Below are 23145 nucleotides of genomic sequence, written 5' to 3'. Positions count from 1 at the left end.
AACGCTTAGCGGCGCTGCTGCTCTTGACAGGCAGCGCCATCTCTGGCAGAAAAAGAGAAACTGGGGCGTGATCAGCGAGCGTTTTCCCTTCTCTCCACCGCGTTGCCGCTCGCTTCCGTGCACGTGCAGAGCTCTCGCGGTGCACTTGCGGCGTCTCACAATGTACCGCGTGCAGTGCGGCTTCAAAAGGATCTTCAAGCTTGACTGGCACTTCCGCAAAGCGAACTTGATAAAATGAGGAAGGCTCGTCAATCACGTTTACGGTGCAGAACAGACGATCGACGACAACCACGCCCGACTCAAAGCGAAATGCATTTCCCAAGTCGCGATTACACCGTGTAGGACGTATACCTCGAGGTAAGTCTCATTCTGTCACGTTAAAGATGAATAATAGTCCACATGCACTCCGAAATGAAGCCGTACACGCTATCGATGTTCTGCGGCGTGGACTACGAATCATATGATTGTTGTTTTGATATGGCATGCTTACAGTAGCAGCCGTGTACTTTCGTGAACAAACGTTTGCGGCGTGCGAAAAAAACATTATACGGCCATGGCACTGCTTCCTGAGAAGGTTAGAGTCAAGTCCTCCGTGCCGCTGGAGAATCACCCGCCGATTAAGACGCGAGGCAGCTAGCTGAGCTTCAACCACTCGCGTCATGCTTGCAGTCTCTTTTTATGATACCGACTTGACAGGCGTATAAAACCTGTTGCGTGAACGCGGCTAGAAAATCGCACAAAGTCAGAAGGTGGTTACTTCAAGGTTGCAATTGCAAAGCATGTATTAAGTACCAGTTATATTTCGCGGCTTAAATATATATCACCCCAATAAAGTGACAAAAACAAAGCAAACCTGCAGAACGATGTCAAAGCTTGCTGAAAATGCACAGACGTCCGTTCCGGCGTGATAAAGCAGCCTTCCCGACGCGTGAAATGCAGGCGCCGAACTTCTGACAATGTGCGGAGTTAAGTTGAATTCAACCAACCGCGCAACGCTAACGGTATAACGCGAATGTGAACGTTCAACAACGACGGGTAGGTCTCACGAGCACGGGGAAACAAAACACAAAGTTGCTTCACCTACAACCGTAACTGGACTTTAACAATGCGAGAAGACAGCGAGTAATCATTACTGTAGTCGCTGCGTGCATGCGCCCCGTTACTTACCGATTCAGGTAGTCGGAACGAACGAAAGCGATGAACTCAGACAGCCAAAATAGAAAGCGAGACAGCGCTGTCAGCTATCCACGCTTGCCGCCTTTATTTCTCGTGCGACACGCCCGGGAATCGATACAGTTTAACACTTGAATCGTGTGCCTTGTCTGCACTGTTGTGGCTGGCCACTAAACCGCAATACTTCGGACCACGCTTGCGCTTCCGCGGGGTGGCTTCTGCCATCGCGGAAATGCGCAGCTTCGCACAGCAAGCCTCTCGATTCAACGTACCCAGCTGACCGCCCCACAGTTACCAGCACCGAGAGAAGAACGCGAGCGCACGTGCGCTACCGCTACCGTGAAAGGGGCTGAGTTGGCCGCGCGAAGGTTCAGAGCTTTCCGACAGAGCCGCAGCGCGGCTGGCGCGGCGCTGTCGTCGCGCCGCAAACTTGAGCTTGGGTTCCCTATAGCTCAGGAGAGAAGTTTTTATTCCAGGATGCCTGGAAATTATGCACGTGAAAACGTGCCGCATATCGATAGGAAAACGTAATGTAACTGTAGCGTTAAGGCGCACTAGTGCGTCCCGAAGATCACATCCGAAAAAGAACAGCGTAAGCTGAAAATTAATGGAATTTTATAAGCACCATTGTGCATCGCAGAATGCGCTGCGACGCCCCCTTTTGTCATCCAAGTGTCGCCGACACCGGCCACCAGAGGCACAATGTAAAAATTGACAAAAGTTGCCATGACAGTTACGAGTGCTTCAACGCTCTTCTGAGTGTTAAGTGCCGAGCCTCGCTAAGCTTAAGTTCTGAATTGTTTCATCTTGTGTCGACCTTAAGCCTGCCCAAGGTATAGACAGGATGCAAAACCTCGATTTTCCTGGTCTGAGACACTCTTATGTCTTTATAATGAATCCATGGTCTTACGGTGAACTTGCATCAAGTTCCTTCATTTTTACATTCCTCTGTTCGCTAGGTTGCGTGCTTCGGTGATGCGCACAAGTGTCGAAAGCCTCAGCCCGACGTTCCTAACGATTGCTTGAATTGTCATCATTATCATGGGCTCACGAGGTACTATAAAGTCTAGCAGCTGTGCAAACAGAAAGCACTGACAGCACGGCATTCGCGTCTTGTGCTGAGGGACAGACTGATGACAGCGAAAAAACCAGAGGAAAACGAGTCACTGTCAAAAGCAAAACAATGACCGGGGGTAATACAATGCACTGGCGCCACCATGACTGCCATTTCTGGGTTCTAACACGTTGAGAAACTGCGCTAGTGATGTCACAGGGAAACGTATCGTTAACACTTATGCTGCTTAGGTTCAGTTCATTAATTTTTGCTAATAATTCTCAATGAAACAGTGGACATTTAAGGTAGTATTCTTCCCGAATAGTTCATACATCCCACGCAGTGTAATCGGGGTCAGGACTCTTCGAAGGAGACCCGAAGTAGTATGCAGTAAAGCAACAACTGTTTTATCTCTCTATACTCCTTGAAATCTTCAAACTAAGTGTTGACGAGTACATCTTATACGAACGCAGTTATTGGCAGGCGATTGCTGCCGCCCTCTGCCACCTCTCGGCATTACACCTCTTTTTGTTCTCGTTCAAACTACAGCCGAGGTTCTGAAGTACATCTGCTGGGGACCATTATGACTGCAAGCACTGCGATCGAAACCGCTTTCAAGCTCAAGAGAGCTACGCTATAGTCAGTAGGCTATTTTATAAGGTCCAACCGCGTGCCAATCTCCCTGGTTTCGCTGCTGAGCGATCTAAGCTAAGATTTGCTGACCTTGTGCTCCGTTTTCTTTCTCGTACACCCTTTTACGGCGACTCTCGCTGACGCCAGCTTTCCGCGATTTTCGCATTAACCCGGAACCCCTTTGTGTCCGGAGCTGTCGCCAATTTCCTGTGAGGGCCTGCAGCGTAGCTTACGTCATCACTGTCGCCCACTTCAGTCACCGTTTCACGCTAGAATGGCGCACTGAAAGTTCACGGAGATTCTTTGAACGTGCCCGCCGAGCGAGTATAGCTTCTTTGTCGCACTTCTTATTGCGTGCTTGTTTTGTTTTGTTTTTCTTTTTGTCACTCAGGCATATAACGTTTTCGTTCTTTTTCTTTCGTTGCTTTCGTTTTCAGCTCCCAGGTCGACCTGACTAATGCTGCTCGATTTTTTTTGTCTTTCTATCACTCTAACCACCCGTCTTATTCCACTACTTATGTATTTCGTGTTTCACATCTCTGTCCACATCTGTTCAGAATTTCTCTCTTTATAGAGAGGCTGACGCGTAACATGTGCCCCATCGGCTAGTCTATTGCCTTGAACTTTCTGATCAAAAGAGAAGTAAAAAGACTGATGAAAATCAAGGGGCGAAATAGATTAATCTATTCAATTTATTCACAAGCTCGTTTTTCCTTTATTGTAATGACGTTGCCCTCTTCTTTTGTTCTTGTCCACTGCCGGTTCTTTATCTTTTTTTTTATTTTCCTCTCCTTTTTTCTTGTTTCTGATCCGCTTTTAATAATCTCTTGTCCTTCCTGTGTCCGTTTCGTGCGTGTGTTCTTTACTGCTTCAGAAATTTCGATGTCCGATCCGACTAACTGATCATCCATTCTTTACTTCGTCCGCTACATGGCAACCTTTTGCCCGATACTCTCCCTACCCGCGTTACAAAAATGAAGACCAGAAAAAAAAGGAAAGAAAATGCGATTCTAAGAGCGAAGCAGCTAGCGCAATTCCAACCAAAACAAATAAAAAAAGAAAATTCAAATCAAGCATCTGAGGCGCGAAAATCTTGTTAAGCCGCGCGCAGCACCCTTCGATTAAAAGTGTAATTAAACTCAATCCGACCGTGAGAGGTCTGGAAACAAGAAAATGAATGCCGATCGGCATATCACGAACGTCATCTCTTCGAGCAGTGCAGTCGCCATCCTTCCCACCCACCCCTTCCACAATTTTCTTTTCCTGCTTTTTCGTTGGTCCACGACTGCGTTAAAGCGTAGTCTCAGTTGAGCGACGGTGTTGTCCTTACTACGTGTCTTAACCCGGAGTAAACCGCCAGCGAAATTAGAACTAAGACGTAAAAACGAACGAAGAAAGGTGAATAACGGAAAGAAGAGAGGAGCAGGCGCTGGGGGAGAGGGAACTCGAAGGCAAGCTAGAAACATGACATAAAAACGAAAGTTAAGGCGAGGCGAACGGCACTTTACGAGAATAGCCTGGCGTGTCGATCATGAAGAACGAACGCGCCGCCGAGAACCGCGTGCGTGAGACCGTTCCGCGCGGCGCCGCTAAAATTAACCCCGTTAATTGGTGCCCACGTGAACTCGCTGCTTCTCGTCGCTCCCTTGTTTGCCTTTCTTGGGGAGCATAGATGAAGAAAAAAAAAGGAAGAAGAAGAGAAGGAACGTTAAGGTGAAAAAGAAACCCGTGTTTCATTTTTTTTATCTTCTTTGTCATCTTTCTCGTTTCTCTGTTTTTATTATTCTTTCAGGGCGCTTGCGAGCCGGCGAGCAAAAGCACACCCGTAAGCTGATCGCTTCCGTGTTTACCCGTTGGTGCTGCGCAACGAGGCAGCACGCTTGACGAAAGCGACGTCGACGCGGATTACCACTGCGTCAAAGCGAACCGGGCCTCCGCTTGCTAAAGCCCCACCTACCCGTGCCGCTTCCCGGATCGGGAGATTTCCGCGGGATTTCCTTACTTGCATAAGAGTTTTTCTTTCTTCCTTTCTCCGCGCCGCCTGCTTCTCCGCGAGTCTCCAAGGCGCTGCGGCGAAAGACTCTTCTGGTAGAGGGAGCGTCAAAAAAGAGAAACGGAAACTATGCAGACGACGACGACGACGATGAAGGGAGATAAGAAGCATAAGGTAATGGAGGCGTTTAAAAGGGCCGAACCAGACGACGACTTGATCCTTCTGTTCGGATTACGTGGGAGGAAAACAGCCCCGTATGTCGGGCGTGGGATTGCAGGGTGTCAGGTGGTTCGCAGGCCGCGTTAAAATAAAGACGATGTGTTAGCTCATTCTCGATCGGAAGCCCGAGGAGTTGAACTGAGCAGGCGAGAGACAAATGCATTGAACGGAACTACCGCAAGTATCCGCGTATGCGTCGATTTCGACGGGCAGTTAGTGTTCGAAACAAGAGAAAATGTGTCGTGTCTTCTTTTCAAACACATTTAAACATATAAAGTATTTAAAGACAGTCATCAACGACACATGAAACTTCTTTATCTGGTTAGACAGTTGTTATCAGCTTTGAAAATGTAAATTAAAGGTAATCAGTCTTAGATAAGAGAACACGTAGAAGTAAACAGTTGTAGTGTACTCGCGCACAGCTGACAAAAAAAAAAAATGCCTGCATGCAACCATGGATAAAACGGAAGCTTAACTTTGTTTGCACTTCTGTAGTTATCTTAGTAGTTATTGGTGATATGTGTCGACTATCTAACTGAAGAAGTTCTACAGAAGGAAAAGATTCACATAAAAATTATTTCATGTCATCGACAAGATACCGTTACCTCTTATATACCTAAAAAATAAGTTCGAACAAGACAGGGTTTCGCAGGAAGATAAAGACTTCAAGTGATCGACGATAAGGGTTGAAGTGACGGACCGGGTAATAGAGTCTCTTCAATGTCTACTCGAAAGGTCAAAACGTTCAATTTCGTAGTAAGGTAAATATTTGAAGGGATCGACGACAAGGTTAGAAGTGATCGACAAGAAACTATCTCCTGAATGTCTAAGTTAAAAAGGTCCAAGCAGGGCAAGAGTTCACGAAAAATTGAAGCGTCAAGTGATCGACGAGTAATATCGCCAGAGCTGACGAGAACCGTACCGTTGCCTACATTAGACGAAGATGCCTACGAGAGTTAGAGAGAGATAATGAAATGAGAGAATGGCAGGGAGGTCAACTAGAATTGTAGCATCCAGTTTGCTAACCTACACTACCGGGAGGGGGAGGGGGTGGTAATTGTCAAATGTCCACATCCCGCGTAGTTTTTACTATTTACTTTGTGCAACGTGACCAAGATGATTCCTGTGTACGCCGCATTTTCGGACGTACAGACTTCCAAGCTGACAAAGCACATACTGAGTATAGCACTTGCAGAGAGACAGGAGTGAACTAGAATCGATATTCTAGCTCACTCTTTTATATTTCTGCTGTCTCTCACACACCCTCTCTCTCCCATGTCAAGTGCAACGTTAGAACCCCATGACCGGCTCAGTCTTTCGTTTTCTCGGCTAGCAGATAAGCACGCAAGAGCATGAAGCCTCTTGTAAGGCTACTTGCGGCGTCAGAAGAAAGCATGGTACAACTTAAAAGTCAGGCATCCCATTTCTACATGCTGCTCCCGTGTGTACACTGTTCCCGGTATAACTGCAGCTGAGTGAGACGCTGACTCGGGCGGTCGGGACTTCCCCTCTTTGGGTGTCGAAAACGCGAGTTCTCTCCATATCACTTCCCAGTCTACGAGACTGTTTGCAGCTGCTTGTGGATCGACAATAATTGTCCATGTCTATCACACAGGTGCGTCGCCAGATAACGTTTTTACGTATACGTTTGCTCAATAATAAGGCGAACGTTTAAGTTGCCCCATCAAGCGCGAAACTTGACCGTCGGTGTCGGTGGTGTCAACGTCAGCAGGAGTGATGCAAATAATCATCATCGTGACGTCACATGATGACGTCCAGATCACCAAAATTTGTGACGTCGCTATGGCGTGATCACACGACCTCGTCGCGTGGTCAAAAGTGGGCCGATCACGGAGGCAGTGCAAAACCAAGTCAGGTGCAGAAAGCGTATACAATCACGCGGATCCTGGTGGCAGTGCAAAACTACGCTATGTGCAGAAAGCTTTTGGAGTTTTTATTTTAAAGAGAGAGAAAGCTGACCCCAAATAACATAGTCCGTGGCATTTCGGTGCTTAGGAAGGGAAGCAGAATTTGAAACCCAAATTTTGCCTGCCCATTCAACTTTTTCCCCTTGGTGCTCTTCGCTATAGTCACTTACTTTGCTTCCCTGGCATCTTTCTAACCCAACAACTGCTCTCGCACTTCCCGGCGCATATAAATAGGCAAACAGATAGAAGGAAAGAGGGTCACCCGTATTTACACACACATATATATCCCTCCCCCGCCGGTGCGAATGCCAGGCGTGGACGGGGGTGGGGTGGCCAATCTAATTACCGGGATCGGCCGGGGCGACCCTTGTTTCCGCCCCAGCGACTCTTCTTCGACCGCCGTCGACTGCAGCGCCACTGTCGAACGTGGCGGCAATTTGAAATCCTGATGAGATTCGCAGGTTCCGCCGAGCGACCCCGGCAGGAGGTTCACCCTGACTGCACTGGAGCGAAAGTATAGCGCTATTTTCGGCAAACCGAGCCTCTATGTCGGGTTCTCCCGAAGTGAAGCCATCTTTTCGCCTCGCGGGTTTAGTTTACGTGTTGTCATTTCTTCTTCTTCTCGTCCTCCTCCTCATCCTTCTTCTTCTTCTTCTTGCCAGAATGAGATAGACTACTCATAAGGGAAAGGCTGAGAGGTTCAGCAGATTGAGCCTGATTGGCTACGCTGGTCTGGCAATAAGGAAAAAGCAGGAGTGGAATATGCTAAGAAAGAGAAAAGTTCACAGTATTCGCGCACACATCCGCTGATGAAGCATTCATCGCTCAATCGATCACGTGTGGTCATATTGGCTTGTGCGTCTCAAGAAGCGAGGCAGCAAAATACTGAAAGCGCGCGAAATAAACATGTCAGCTGCAGCTATTCGGTTACTTGTCATGCGAAAGTCTTAGATGCCTCACCAAGCGCTACAAGTGATCGTCGGCGGCGTGGGTGTCAACGCGAACAATGCAAAAAGTCACGTGATAATAGATTGTGGCTTGATGACGTCATTAAGATGTCACATGACATGACGTCACACGATGACGTACGTGATCACGCGACATCGTCGCTTGATGTAACGTGGATTGATCTCGGAGGCAAAGCTGCAAAACTACGTGAGGTGCATAAAGCTTTCGTGGGTGGAGGGAGGATCAATACAATCGACTGGGAAGAAGAAGAAGGCTTTCGCCTTCAACTCGTCTTGGGCTAATGCCTTTGGGCCCCTATGAGTTTTTGATACCTTAAGTGCGCCGTGGGGCAATTTGCATGAGGGCTGTGTACATATCTAGTCGGTATATGTATGTGTTCAAAGATGTACGGTTGAAGTGGTGCACGGCTTTGGCAGGAAGATTACTATAATCCTCCTGCGCTGTTTGAGCTGCGAAGGGCCGCATGCGCATGCATTTCCATGTTTGTGTGTAAATCATGGAGCAACAGCGCACCTTAGTTATTTTTTTTTCTTTATAATTGCACAAACAAACGAGGCACATCTAGTCCAAATGCGGGAGCTCAAGGTCACCCTCGTGGACCTGGAAGACCAGCATCTCGTTGCTGGGCCAAGAGGGCAGTCGACGGTACAGGTTCCCTGGATTAAAGAGGCCTCAAGGAGGCCTCAAGGAGGCCTTCCACCTAATTGGCATTCAAGTAACCGGACAGTGTTTCGACATATAAACGCTTATTTCGCTCGCTCTCTCTCTCTCTCCAATAAAATATTCAAAACAGCAGCACTGTACGATAGGTGCGAAGTGAGATTCTTCTGACCACAATATACTGGTGTAGTTTCCGCACCTTTGCATGCTGTGCGAAAACAGGAATGTTGCGGGCTGAGAGTGTATTTGTGGAACAGCTCTCACGCCTGCTTCGGGAGGTCAAACACTGCCCTTGCTGCGCCAGATAGGTGATTGAGTTTGGCACTGACAGTAAATCCACTTCGATTCGTCGACCTTGCAACCGAACGGACTGCGCGTCATTGGGAACAGTCATCTATGTAGGGAAAAGCTGATCACTTACCGCGCGCGATCTGCACACGTGCCTTGCAGTGGTGGCGCTCATTAACGGTGGCAGCTAGGGTGCCTTGATGCGCGTTTTGTTGCGCGTTTTGTCGAGGCACACTAGTGGCAGCAACGGCGCGAATGTGACTCGAGCGTCCGTTTAACTGCTATTACAACAAAAACGTATATCTCCATATCTTTTATAGTTCCGCTAGGTTCTTGTTCAGCTTCGCCGGTCAGAGTTCATTTGGTCCACGTGTGTACACAGACAGCACATATGCCCTTAATCAGGTAGTGACAAGACAAGAGACGTAAGTTAGAGGTCGGCACAGGGAAACGCACTCCAGAAGAAGAGAACCCACCCGAGGTGTTTCGAAAAAGCACGTTGATGTTTTGATAAGTGAGCCTATCTTCCCCCGTTGTCATCTACCCTTTGTGGGAGAAAGAAGTACCATTACATACAACTACTAGCTGAAAATAAACAAACAAATTACGAAATAACGTTGACGACACGTTAGCGTATATCTAAACAAAGCAAACGTCTCATGATGATGGAGACCTGAAGTTGTTAACAGTTACTTAAATAAAAAGTCATGCCTCGCCTTCACCATGAACAAGCCAAGCCTTAGCCCATAGATAACGTTTCAAAAAATTGGCCGCGTACCTGCGTGCTTCGCTGCAAATGTCGTCTAAAGACGATAGAAGAGGCGCTGCGTGAGATATAAACGCCATCTGGCAATACGTCGGGAAACGTGAATGCTGTGTTGCGGGCTGGTAGTCCCGGCGCAGCAGCAGGCGAAGACCGGCGGTGACCAACGCGACCGGCGGGGACGCCAGCCAGCCCGAACACGCGGTTTGGCGCGAAGCGCCGAAGCAGAAGAAACGTCCGCACTCAACGAGTACTCTCCACACACTCTTTTATATTCACGTCGCCTGGGTAAAGCAGGAATGCCAGAGCGGCGCTCCATGGCACTCGTACAGTGCAATGCTGAACCGAAACCGAAACACAACAATGAGCTCGTGCAGAGGGCACGGAGGAAGCCAAGTTTCGGCGCAGTCGCATTTTCAGCGCAGCTTAAGAAACTAGGGTCTCTAGAATTACGTATCTATGTATTTTCTATTAAAGGAACACACCACCTAATACTTACCTAGTGATGTTGCGCCTCAGATATGCGTAATGTTTGCTTTTTGATCAACAATGTACACAAGTATGAACCTAGTCAGCCGTTCACGATGGCTGGCCCTTGGGCAAGTGGTTCAACTTTGGCCGAGTGGCTGAATCGAGGGACGTGCCGACAAACAGCAAGACAGACCAAAATTTCTGCGTTTAAGTTCCCCAAGAAAGACTATCGTCTTTAAAACTAAAGCTGGCCATCCTCACGGTGCTCACGAACAGAGGTCACCTTATCGGAAGGTTAAGCATCCGTTGCCGGAACATTCACATTGTGCAGTGCAGCGTCTCTTTCACCCACTGCCGGTTACAACAGCAGACACATCTGACACTCGAACAAGGTTCCAAACTGGCACGGAGAACACAATGAGATAACCGGAGTACGTTCGCTCCATTCTCAGCCACATCTCGCGGGTGGCCGCCATCCCTTCACCTCCTTTACCCTTGGGGCGCAGCGAACGAACCCCTCGCGACTCCAGCACCGGCCGGGATAGGCCTAGCTCCGCAGCCACCGGCGCAGCGTTATCAATCACCCGTGCGGGCCGGAATTCCGGCGCTCATTAGCCCGGTTCCTCACAGAAACGCCTAACCACGTCTCCCCGTCCGCCCGTGCCTTCTTCGTTCAAACCGGCGCCTCGGTAGTAGTGGCGCCGCCCGTTCACCCTTCGCCCCCGGGGTGCGCACGAGTTTTTTGAATGACAGGCACTGAGGCGAACGGCCGAGCACGCACGCGCGAGTCAGCGGCGGCAGGACCTCGCAGCGATTCCGCCACTCGCGCAGACATCCGGGACTGCTATAGCAGCCAGTGCAGCGTGGCGGGCCGATTAGATTAGAATGAACAAACATAAATAAAGTTCCCGTCCTCGTCGTCGGAGTCCCGACCCTGGGTTCCGCCGCGCGGTGCTTCTCTCGGTCCAGGCTCAGTACACTTCCGTTTTTTCCCCAATTGCGGACGCGCCGGGTCTCGTAATGCTTTCGTGCGTGGCTCGAATACGTGTGGGTAGCGCGAACGCCGAGAGAGTCTTAAATCAACTACTTGGGGCGGGTGGGAAAGGATGCGCAGCCGGGACCGAGTACCGCTTCCTCCCCGGACCAGCAGTGCAGACTTCGTTATACGTGTCTGATCAAATGTCGTTCCACAAAGTTCGCGGGAACTTACGGGGGAAAACTGTACGAAGCGGGACATTCGTAAGGATTCGTGTAGTTGGGTATTTCTGTTCCGACTGCGCGCTGGTGCCGTTGTAAGTAATGATACTGATGCGGATGCACCATGCTGTTCCAGTCGTTCTCTTCTTTTGCTAGGTATTCCCACCAGTTGGCTTATTGCAATTGACTTCGTTACAAAGCCTAGTTAGGACTTGTATCGTAGTACATTTGCTTTCATAGGCTTCATGTGGCGTATGTAACCGGAAAGCATTAACACATCAATAGACTTTCCGCGGACTACTTCTGAATACAATGTCTTGCTAACACTTCCTTATGCTTGCATATAGTTTGCGCTCACGTACTTTTGCTCTTTACCTGAAGTATGAGTTCGCTTCTCTCTTTCTTGGTGAATGGTGAATGATTCTTACGGGGGCGGGGGGGGGGGGGGGGCATATTATACTAATAGTTTAGCGCTGTCGACCGAAAGCGTTAAGCCACATAGGCCCTCACTCACTGGTCCTCAGCCAAGCTTTCCTGGCCTGTAACATATTGTCACGCTGCATGAGTTCGCTGGAGCCAAGAAGAAGAGGAAGGAGTAGGGCGCACGAGGAGCGAGCCGTTGTGGGGCTGACCGTCCTGTCCCTTGCGCTGCACCAAACATCTCTCATTACTCTCAGCCTGTAAATAAATCCATACCATCGTTACAGTTTTGGTGGACGTGCGGGGTACGTAACACTGGACGACCGAGCTTTACCGCCCCCTCGACGCAGTAAACGGTTGGCCGGGCTACCACCGGGAGACGTTACCATGAATGACGCGGACAGACGTGATGATGGCCATGAAAGAACCGCACAAGAGACTGCTCGCCCAAGACAGGCGGGCTGCACCCCTTATCGGGAGCCGCGCACATTCTCGGGAAGAGAAGATGAGGACGTCGACGACTGGTTGCGGCACTATAAGAGGTAGAGCCGCCTTAATGAATGGAGCGCCTCTGCACAACTCTCGCATGTTGTCCTGTACCTTGCCGGAACTGCACTTCTGTGGTTTGACAACAATGAGGATGTGCTGACAACTTGGGAGACCTTCGTCGACGAGATAAAGAAGTGCTTCGGTGATTCGCTCCCCAAAGAGAAAAAGGCCGAGCAGACACTTTCACGGCGAGCACAGCTACCTGGAGAGACGTGCACGACCTACATAGAAGAGATCCTGAAGCTATGTGGTATAGTGAATCCAAACATGTCGGATGAGGACAAGGTGGGACATTTGCTCAAGGGAATTGCCGAAGATGTTTATAATTTTCTTATCTCTAAGGAAGATGTCACGACGCCATCCGACTTGAGGCGTCACTGCCGTGCCTTTGAAGCTCTCAAAACACGGCGGGTACTTCCGAAGTTCGGCCGACTGGACAACGTCACGAATGTAGCAAGTGTAGACATCTCTTCCTCTGACGACCTCGCCGCTATGATACGGCGTGTTGTCAGAGACGAACTGGCTCACTTTCAAGGTGGAGATGCCAACCGCGTGTGTCACCAGTGTGCATTGGATGAGCGCTATCCGGAAGTACCGGTCTCCTGGTCACGACCTGCATACACCAACCGCGATGACGTCCATATGGAGAGCACCATGACACAGCCTCAAGTGACGACTTTTACGCGTCGACAGGACGTGCCGCCTCGGCGAGTGTCTTCCGACTACGTAATGCCCAGGAGACCTGTCTCCTACAACAACGAGAACCACCGCAACCCACCTGTCTGCTTCAATTGCGGTGTTCAGGGACACATCTCGAGGTACTGCAGACGTCGTCCGCAACGCACTGCAAGAGATCGTGCGTATCCGCTTCGCATGCAAGACGCCGTACCCTGGCAACCATCTGCCCCGGCTACCCCTTTTCGTCTGCCACCGCGGGAATACATGCCCAGGAATTCGTCTCCGGTGTCTGACCGCAGCCTGACTCCGCCACCAACCCGTACGCGTCGATCGCCATCACCGCGCCGCCCGCCTACACCACCCCAGCTGGGAAACTAGCTGGTGCGACCGATGGAGGTGAGGTCGCAGGACGGTCATCTTCGCAAATTCCTCCGCCTGTCGTCATGTCAAAGAACAAAGTGTGTGTTTGTATTGAGGGTGTTAGTACTGTTGCCTTAGTAGATACTGGTGCTTCCGTGTCTGTGATGTCCCTTTCTTTCAAGAATCGCCTAGGACAAAAAGTGATGTTTGCCTGGGACGGGAAGTCCACATTTCGTGGAGTTGGCGGCGAACTGTTGCGACCTGTTGGAGTATGTTCAGTTTTGATTACCGTGGGTGAACAAGAGTTTCGAACTGAATTCACCGTGCTAGCACGCGCTACTCATGACGTGATTCTTGGAATCGACTTTTTGCGAGACTGTGGAGCGACATTAGACTGCAGAGCTGGTGAAATTTCCCTGCGAACTGATCTACTACCACATGCTTGTGACGAAATGCCATCTGATCGAGTTGAGGTATTTTCCGTGTCCAGTGATGTGCTTTTGCCTGCGCGAACAGCAAAGTTTGTTCCAGTTACTTCATCTCGCCCGCGTGAAGGTTTGTCCTGTGGACTGATTGAGCCGGACTACTCTAACACGCTAAAGAAAAGCCTTATAGTCCCTCGCTCACTTGTCCAACTCGTAGGCGGTTCTACTCACGTGTGGACGGTGAACGTGTCCTCTGAGTCCGTTATTTTACCTGCTGGTTTGAAGTTAGCGTACTCTGAAGAAGATACCGCTGTGGGCATTCGTGCAGTTGCTGTCACTACCGACAAAACTAAAACTTCCCCACTCTCTGACCACTCGTCAAAGTTCAACGGCATGATCAACAAGTCGCTCCCCTCGTCCGACCAACGCACGCTCCACGAGCTTCTTGTGCGCTATGCCTCAGTCTTTGACTTTGCACAACCTGAGCGTCTGCCTTCACCACCGCAGTCCCGCGTGCACCACTGCATCAATACTGGGGCCGCAGCCCCCATTCGTCAGAAGCCGTACCGCGTCTCTCCCACCGAGAGGAAGGTGATCGATGACCAAGTTAAGGAGATGCTACAGAAAGGTGTCATCCAAGAGTCCTGTAGTCCTTGGGCAGCTCCCGTTATACTGGTCAAGAAAAAGGATGATTCGTGGCGATTCTGCGTCGACTATAGACGCCTAAACGCAGTAACGAAAAAGGATGTCTATCCGCTCCCACGAATAGACGATGCCATAGACTGCCTACATTCCGCTTCATACTTTTCATCTGTCGACTTGCGCTCAGGCTACTGGCAAATACGTATGAACCCACAAGACAAAGAGAAGACCGCTTTCATTACGTCGGATGGGCTCTTTGAGTTTAATGTAATGCCCTTTGGCTTGTGTAATGCTCCGGCAACCTTCGAGCGATTCATGGACACGATCCTTCGCGGCCTCCGATGGGAAATATGCATGTGCTACCTTGACGACGTGGTCATTTACGGCAAGACATTCTACGAGCACAACCAACGGCTTGAAGTTATTCTCGACTGCATCCGCCGTGCGGGACTGATCCTTAACTCGAAAAAGTGTCACTTTGGTGAGCGTGAAACGCTTGTCCTTGGTTTTCTTGTCAACAAGGAAGGTATCCGTCCCGACCCTCAGAAGCTTGCCGCCGTCCGAGACTTCGAGCAACCGAAGACAGTGAAAGACCTCCGCAGCTTCCTTGGGCTGTGCTCGTATTTCCGACGTTTCATCAAGGACTTTGCACGTCTAGCTCATCCACTCACGTCTCTGCTTCACAAGGACACACCCTTCGCATGGACTGCTGAGTGCCAGTCTGCGTTCAGTGAGCTAAAGTTTTTACTTACCTCTGCTCCAATTTTACGCCATTTTGATCCTGAGGCACCAACTGAGCTTCACACCGATGCTAGTGGTGTGGGCATTGGAGCGGTACTTGTACAGATACATAGCGGACGCCAACAAGTCATCGCCTATGCAAGCCGTACACTCACAAAGGCAGAACGGAACTATACCGTCACCGAAATGGAATGCCTCGCGGTAGTGTTCGCCATTCAGAAGTTTCGACCATACCTTTACGGCCGTCCCTTCAGGATAGTCACCGACCACCATTCACTTTGCTGGTTGGTTGGACTACGCGACCCCACCAGCCGGTTAGCTCGCTGGTCATTACGGCTGCAAGAATACGACTTTTCCGTCACGTACAAGAGTGGTCGCTGTCACACCGACGCTGACTGTTTATCTCGACTTCCGTCAGCAAGCACCCGAGATGGGGAGGATGACTTGGACGAATATCTTTTCGGAATATCCACGGAGTTTCCCGATGCCGCCGCCTTCAAGCGTGAACAGGAGCAAGACCCTTCCGTAAGGATTCTTCTTGGTGTCGCTCGGTCAGCAGCACGGAGTTCACCTTTCACCATATCCGCAGGTTTATTGTACAAGAAGAACTATTCCGCTGAAGGTGCTCCACTCCTCCTCGTCGTGCCCCAGAATCTTAGACCCGAGATCCTTCGCGCCATGCACGATGACATTACATCAGGTCACCTAGGCTTCGCTCGGACGCTGCACCGTGTGCGTCAGCGTTTCTACTGGCCCAAGCTCTGGAAGACAACAAAACAGTATACGTCGCCAGCTGTGCTATTTGCCAACGTCACAAAGAACCAACAACGCCTCAGGCGGGTGCCTTGCAGCCAGTTAAGCCACCAACCCTTCCCTTTGAAAAGGTCGGCGTCGATTTGCTTGGCCCCTTCCCTAAGTCATCTGCTGGGTGTCGATGGATCATAGTGTGTGTGGACTACCTGACGCGATATACTGAGACGGCGGCGCTCACTTCCGCTACAGCAGCTGACGTCTCATTCTTCCTGCTGCACTCTGTCATTCTTCGCCACGGTGCTCCGCGTGTTGTGATTAGTGACCGAGGACGACAGTTTACAGCGGATGTTGTTGAAGAACTATTACGCCTTTGTGGATCTGACTATCGGCATTCGTCGCCTTACCACCCTCAAACAAACGGCCTGACTGAGCGCACGAATCGCACCTTGACCAACATGCTTGCCATGTATGTGTCCAATGACCACAAAAATTGGGACTCTGTTTTGCCATTTGTTACGTACGCATACAACACGGCGAAGCACGAAGTCACCGGGTATGCGCCTTTCTTCTTGCTCTACGCTCGCCATCCCCAAAGCTTTATCGACACGATACTTCCCTGGTCTCCGCATGAAGACTTCTCAGTAGCCCGGACTTTATGTCGTGCTGAAGAAGCTCGTCGACTGGCTCGCCTCAGGACTATTTTGTCACAAGATCGAGCCAAAACTCGTTATGACGCTCGACACACGCCTGTCACATTTGCTCGTGGAGACTTTGTTTTGCTCTGGACGCCTGTGCGGAAAAAAGGATTGTGCACGAAGTTTTTGTCCAGGTATACCGGACCATACGTCATATTGAGACGTTTGAGTGACGCCACGTTCGTCATCGCCAAAGTGTCCTCTGACAACCGGCGGTCACGTAGAACCCAAGCAGTACATGTTGCCCGCCTAAAGCATTACCACCATCGGGCTACGTAACTCGCTCGGAGAGCTTCGTCTGCGCCCGGGGAAATTGTCACGCTGCATGAGTTCGCTGGAGCCAAGAAGAAGAGGAAGGAGTAGGGCGCACGAGGAGCGAGCCGTTGTGGGGCTGACCGTCCTGTCCCTTGCGCTGCACCAAACATCTCTCATTACTCTCAGCCTGTAAATAAATCCATACCATCCTTACAATATCAATCGTACCAAGCTGGAATTTTCTCCTGTCTAACTCACCCCGATTACTATTGATCGTTTGGGTTTTGCAAAATGAGCAAATATATGATTTCACTTCAGTTGCTAATTATCGATAACATTTTAAAATCTAACGTACTTGCGCTGATCAAAAGACACGAAGTACTAAGGACAAAGAGAACAGGACAAGTATGCGCGCCCATTGTCCTTAGTCCTTCGAGCCTTTCGCTCAGCGCAACTACGTTAGTACGCCGTACCAGCTAGCCCAAGATGAAGCTTTGCTGAGCCTTTTAAAGAAGATCCGAGATGCGTGGTATTGTCACAGAATTTTAATCACTTCTCAGCAACGACGTCCTGCTTCGTTATAAGCGAAAGCGACTGAAAAAAAAAAAGAGCTCGCTCGACAATTGTTCGCACTCGGCACTTGCATAAATCGTACGTGAAGGCCGACAGCTACGCTTCCGGCGGCGTCAGCGACGGGAAAGGCGACAGCGGAAGTCGTCGGCCCGTGTTTGACGTTTCCAGGCTATTGTCCTAGAACGTCACACAACATCGTCATGGCGAAGTTTATTCGAACTTTATTCGCTCCATCCTCCTCCATCTTGTCTGTCCGTCCTTTCTTTCGAGGCCACGCAATCGCGCGGCGAAGCCCCAATTGTTCACGGCACTGGCGCGTGAAATGAATAGCAATTGTGCTTCCGATGACAGTGATTTGATCACAACCGGAACGACGTTTTGACACACGGCGTATATACATAAACAAGCTGAAAAGGCGAAAGCGAGTATTTAAAATTTTTTCGGCGTCGAGGCTCCACTTCGAAAATGTACGACTCGGAAAAAGCGTTTGGGCGACGCCTTTCAGCACTTGACACGAACCTATATACTTTAACGTGTGCCGACGAAAGCGTGCGAACACATTCGACGTGCTACGACTCACTCGCTTGCAAAGAAAGAAAGAAGAACTAAAACAATGGCGCCCTCCGTATAAGCTCGCGAAACAACGAGACATCCAAGGAATCCAGAATAACGTGCGCCGATTTGCATTGCCAGACAGGCCGGAAGCGATGGGGGGGGTGGGGGAGCTGCCAAGGGCGCTTCAGAAGAGTAGAAGGCCCTGCGTCAACGTCATATCCTGGCCCGTACATTCATTTCCGGGCTGCGTGCGTAACGATTCGAACCCATCTATTCGCCTTTTTTTTTTCTTTTCTTTTCTTCCCTGATTCTTCTTATTACTTCTCCCACCTGATTCACGAGCGCAATCGCCTCCGATCGCCCTCACAGCGAGTGCTCAATCCACGCAAAAGAAAACGAAAAAAAAATATGTGTCAGGAAGTGAGGCAGAAATGGCAGAAAGAAAAAAAAACGGTGCTTAATAAGCGTCCTAGCTTCTTACTGATTTCGTTCTTACGCGACTGGGTACATTCTTTCTTTCCCGGTGTTCGTTTATCGCTTTCTGCCCAGCCTTCTCTTAAAGGTGTTCGTTTATTTAATTGTTGTTTCTGACTTGCTGCGTCTGCTGAAGGAACAATGTAGCCTCTGTTCCTAGCCTTCCCTAGTTTCCTGGTCTTCTTCAGAGCCCCGCCCTATTGGAGCAGCCGTTTGCAAGCTCGAAGCACGGCTTGGGAGGGCTTTTGCTGATCGAAGCTTCGGGAGAAAGACCTCTGCCTCTCCTCCCCCTTCTCATCACACCCTCTCTACTTACCGTCTCTTCTCGCCGGCTTAAAGAAAATGAAGAAGGCCCAGACAGGATCGAGATTACGACATACTCGAGCGTACTGGCTCTGCTTGCTGGCTGCTCGGTTTTGCCGCTTTCGTCCGGCTCCTTGGAGCGCGTGCTTTCGTCATGCTCGGGTTGCAGCCGCACTGTACAGCAGGAGCAGCAGCAGCAGCAGCGTTAACGCGATGACAAGCAGCACACACGGTCCGGCTAGGCTTATCTCGTCACCCCCTTTGATGGCGTCCTCTCCAGGAAGATGTCAGCGCGGCCACTTGACGGAAGCCATTCGCCCAGAGAAGCAGTAATTGGGAGTGGCTCTCGACCTGTCTGTCCTTGTCTTTTTGGTTGTTGTTTTCGCTGTAGCCTTTTGCACAGGGAAGCTTCGAATGAATTTTCTTCCTCCAAGGATTGACGTCTGTAAGCCGATATGGAAGCTCAGCCACCTCCGGGGAAACAGAGCAAAAAAAGAAAAGTAATGGCGTTAGATTTAAGGCACCCGAACTGTCCAGCGTGCTTGTGGGGAGAACGAGGAAGTACGGTATATCGAGTTCCAAGTTATCCAATTTAATCAATCGCTTGATATTTAATGCAGGCTGGATCAAGTTAGTTGCAGCTCTAGTCTTAGTGTGTCAAGCTTCCTCGGCAATGGTTCCGCGAGGAAGCTTGCCCAGTGAGGGCGACTGCCAAGAAGACGATACGTCAAGGAACAAAAAAGCGCGCGGAAATTTTTGAAGGGAAGCTTCGATGGGGGCAGTGTTTTAAAGGGAGCTAAGGAAACAGAAAAAAATCAAGAGAGAAAAAGACGAAGAATGAAAGAGCGCGTATCTCTGATGGTAAACGGGTTGTCCCGTATTTGATTGAATGTTCACATAATGGAGGTGCCTCCGCCTGTTCGCGATAAATAATGAATTTCTCGACTGTCAATGGCGTCCATTTCTTGGTCGTGTCTGTCAGGGCAGTAAGCGGGCAGTCTAATATTTGTTTTTTGTCTCTCGACCGGTGACCTGGAAACCAACGAAAGATGAAGATAACTTGCATGCGTTTCGTCATGGTGTTTCGCTTTGTTTTGTTTTTGCGATATGAATACAGCACATCATCGTGACAGATAATGTACAGCTAAGCCTCTCACAACTTCAATGGTCAAAAAAAACTAAAAAGATTTTCTTAATTTCTTTTTCAATCACTCAGTCAGAACATCGAGTATGTAAACAGAACTTAAAGAACACGCATACAAAAAGCTAAGGGATCGCTTTGTAAAACGACGGATGAGGTCGACTAGACGTAAACTCCATCCCGCCACCACTCTTCGCAAGTGGGAAACAGAGTTTGAGAGAAAACGGTTCATCGGTTGTGGTGATAAGAACAGAGAATATCGAAAAATAGAGCTGCAGATACCTACAAATCCATCACTGCCACGTTGGAAGACCACTGCAATGTACAGACATGCCAATAAAGCAGATAAGCGCATAGGATACACATTGATCTTGCACACACTGTTTTATCGGTAATAATATGTAGGACACTGTTTTATAGCGTGCCTGGTCAGCCACTTCTCTACGTCAACCGTTAGAAGCAGGCGCTGCACGCGCACTGTAAATCGACGCACTAGTCTTCATTTTTTTTCCACCAGAGGTGGCGCGCGTTTCTTCTAGAGAAACGGTACGTCACCATTGGAGTCCTCCAGGCAGCAAAAACGTCGCTCGCGTATTATTTGACAGGGTACAAATGATGTCTTGGCGTCCGAGAGTACTCTACAACCGGAACGGGCTCCTTACCGGGAAAAAGCTACTCGCGGCTCTTTTATAGCCCAAGCGCCTTAGGACCAAGCCGCAGAGATGAAAACAGAAAGAATTAAGGTAGAGAACAGGAACCCGGGGCTCGAGCGTGAAGGTGTGCGAACCAATAAAAAGACGAAACAGAGCCAAGAATGGGGCAATGGAAACGGGGAGAATCTCTCGCCGAGATGGCGTCGATAATGGACGAAACAGGAACAAACCTTATACAGGCCTGTCCACTTCTCCTTACCGGGCTCTTTTCTTGACCGGGGGCCCGCTGGAAGCCGGCTGCCCGAACACGGAGGCGAAAATTTATTCGACACTGGCGAGGCCTTCGGCAGCCGAGGGAGTCGGGGTGCGCTGAGTCGCGAGGGGGTTGGGAGCGCGAACGCTGATTCCCTATTCAAAGCGATTTTCTTCGGGTGCGCTGCGCCGCATGGGCGACGCTGCCTGCGAGGCCCCGGCTGGCCGAGAGGCAATCTCCCGCGCGGTAAAGCCAGCGACCCGTGAGTCGCCTCCACCCATCACCCTCGGCTCCGAGAGAGCGCCTCGCCCGACGCCTTGCCTTCGCAGCTCCTGCTCATTTATGGCTTGTTTTTTTTTGAGATGGCGCGGCGCTCTTCAACGTCCGTCTTGTGGATGCTGAATAAGAAAAAACATTCTCCCGCACGAAGAATCGAGGTGGGAAACAATAACATTGATTAGACCCAGCTAGAATGGCGATAAGCAAGAGTGAAGGAAGGAGAGGAGTTGTATTATCCAGTCTATTCATTCTTAGCGAACTAGCTAGCTACTCGTAGAAGAAGGAAATCGATAAAAAACAGCATGGGGGAGAATTAATATGCGCTAGCCACGGCGGCTCGGTGTATGTTTAGTGAAAGGACGAGGTTTCAATGCCTGGCAGCGGGAAACATGTCGCCAACATGAGGATGACGTGCAAGAGCCCTTTTGTGTCAAGCGATGTAAGCTCGTTAAATAATCCCAACTAGAGAAAATGTATCCGGATGAACACAACGGATGCGCCACTTGTAATATAACTCTGAGCTTTATAAACGCGTGAGCGAAACGATGTTATTGCGTGAAATTTAGCAGTTCAAGCGCAGAGATAATTATGAGCAACCGACATCCAAACCTAATTATGTCGATCATGAACTTAATGCTCTCAAGAGCACATGATCATTTTTGGACTTGTCTTCAATGAAATGCTATCAACTCGTTCAGGCTGACCATAGCCGACGGCTGAACAGATTGGGGCGCAGTCTACTGGTTGGCAGATCAATGGAGCCTGTGTCGTGCGAGGCGAGCGAGTCTCTTAGAGAACTATAGGTGTAGTTCTCTAAGGTGTAGCCAAACCGCGGGCGCCATTTCAACGCGATAGCGTTAAAGAGCACGTTTCGCAGAAATGCCTGTGTTGGTGTCGGCGTCGGTGTCGGCGTCGGCGTCGGCATCGTTGGTTGTGAGCGAAAAATCATCATCTTGTCCGTGACCGAAAAATCGAGAAATCTGCAAATAAAATTAATAATAAAAATGTAGGGTCCCAGTGATAGTAGAACCCAGGCCGGCTGCGTGGCAAGCAGGTGCTCTACCACACAGCCATGCCTCTGCTTGGAACTGCACTGAAAGTAACTTTCATGCTTCACAAACAGACGCGTCCTGTATACAGGTGTCACAGCACGACATGTAATGTCGCAGTAAAATTGCGTGGTACAAGCGTAAATTGCCATCGGGCGTCGCACCATGGGAATATCATAACGACTTGGTGGTTTAAAGCCAGCCACCCATTACAAGATTCACGCACATTACTGCGCGTATTCCCTTAAGACCACGTAGTGGGTGCATCGCAACTTCGAAAAAGTTTCTCGCGCATAATTGCTCCTGGTTTAAAGCATGCTACCCATTACATAAGGCTCACACCTTAGTGCGCGCATTCTGTTACACACACGTAGTGAGTGCACTGATTGATTGATTGATTGATTGATTGATTGATTGATTGATTGATTGATTGATTGATTGATTGATTGATTGATTGATTGATTGATTGATTGATTGATTGATTGATTGATTGATTGAAATAACTTTAATGAGGTCCTGCGGGACGCGCCCTAGCGCGCAGTGGGCGACTCCCACGTCAGGACCGTCAGGCCAAGCCTGCCGGCCGCTTCGCAGGCCTGCTTACAGCCCAAACCTGGTCGGCCAGGAGCGGGCTGCGGATGGCCGCCTCCCACCTGGCCATGGAGGAATCGGGAACGTCGAAAAAAATGTCACGCGCACAGAGTCTCTGACTCCACCGGGCTCTTGACACGCTTGTGATGGGTTCTGTGTCGTCTACATGCTCTAACCACACTGCAGTGTTTTCTTCATCAACCAGTTTTGGTGGGCATCAGTGTCAAGTGGCGCACGACAACGAGGGCGGCCACGCAAGACGGAGGCAGAGAAGGCAGACAGCAAAGCTCGGCGTGCTGCGGCTACGCGACCACTTTGCACTTTGTCAATTGCATTGCAGTAATGCGCAATCTGAACTTCTCGAGTTACAACATACAGTAAGAAGTATGCCCTAAGTGGTCAAAGTAC

This window comes from Rhipicephalus sanguineus, chromosome 3 (genome assembly GCF_013339695.2).
Source record: "Rhipicephalus sanguineus isolate Rsan-2018 chromosome 3, BIME_Rsan_1.4, whole genome shotgun sequence".
Taxonomy (NCBI): domain Eukaryota; kingdom Metazoa; phylum Arthropoda; class Arachnida; order Ixodida; family Ixodidae; genus Rhipicephalus; species Rhipicephalus sanguineus.
This window is presented reverse-complemented; position numbering follows the sequence as displayed.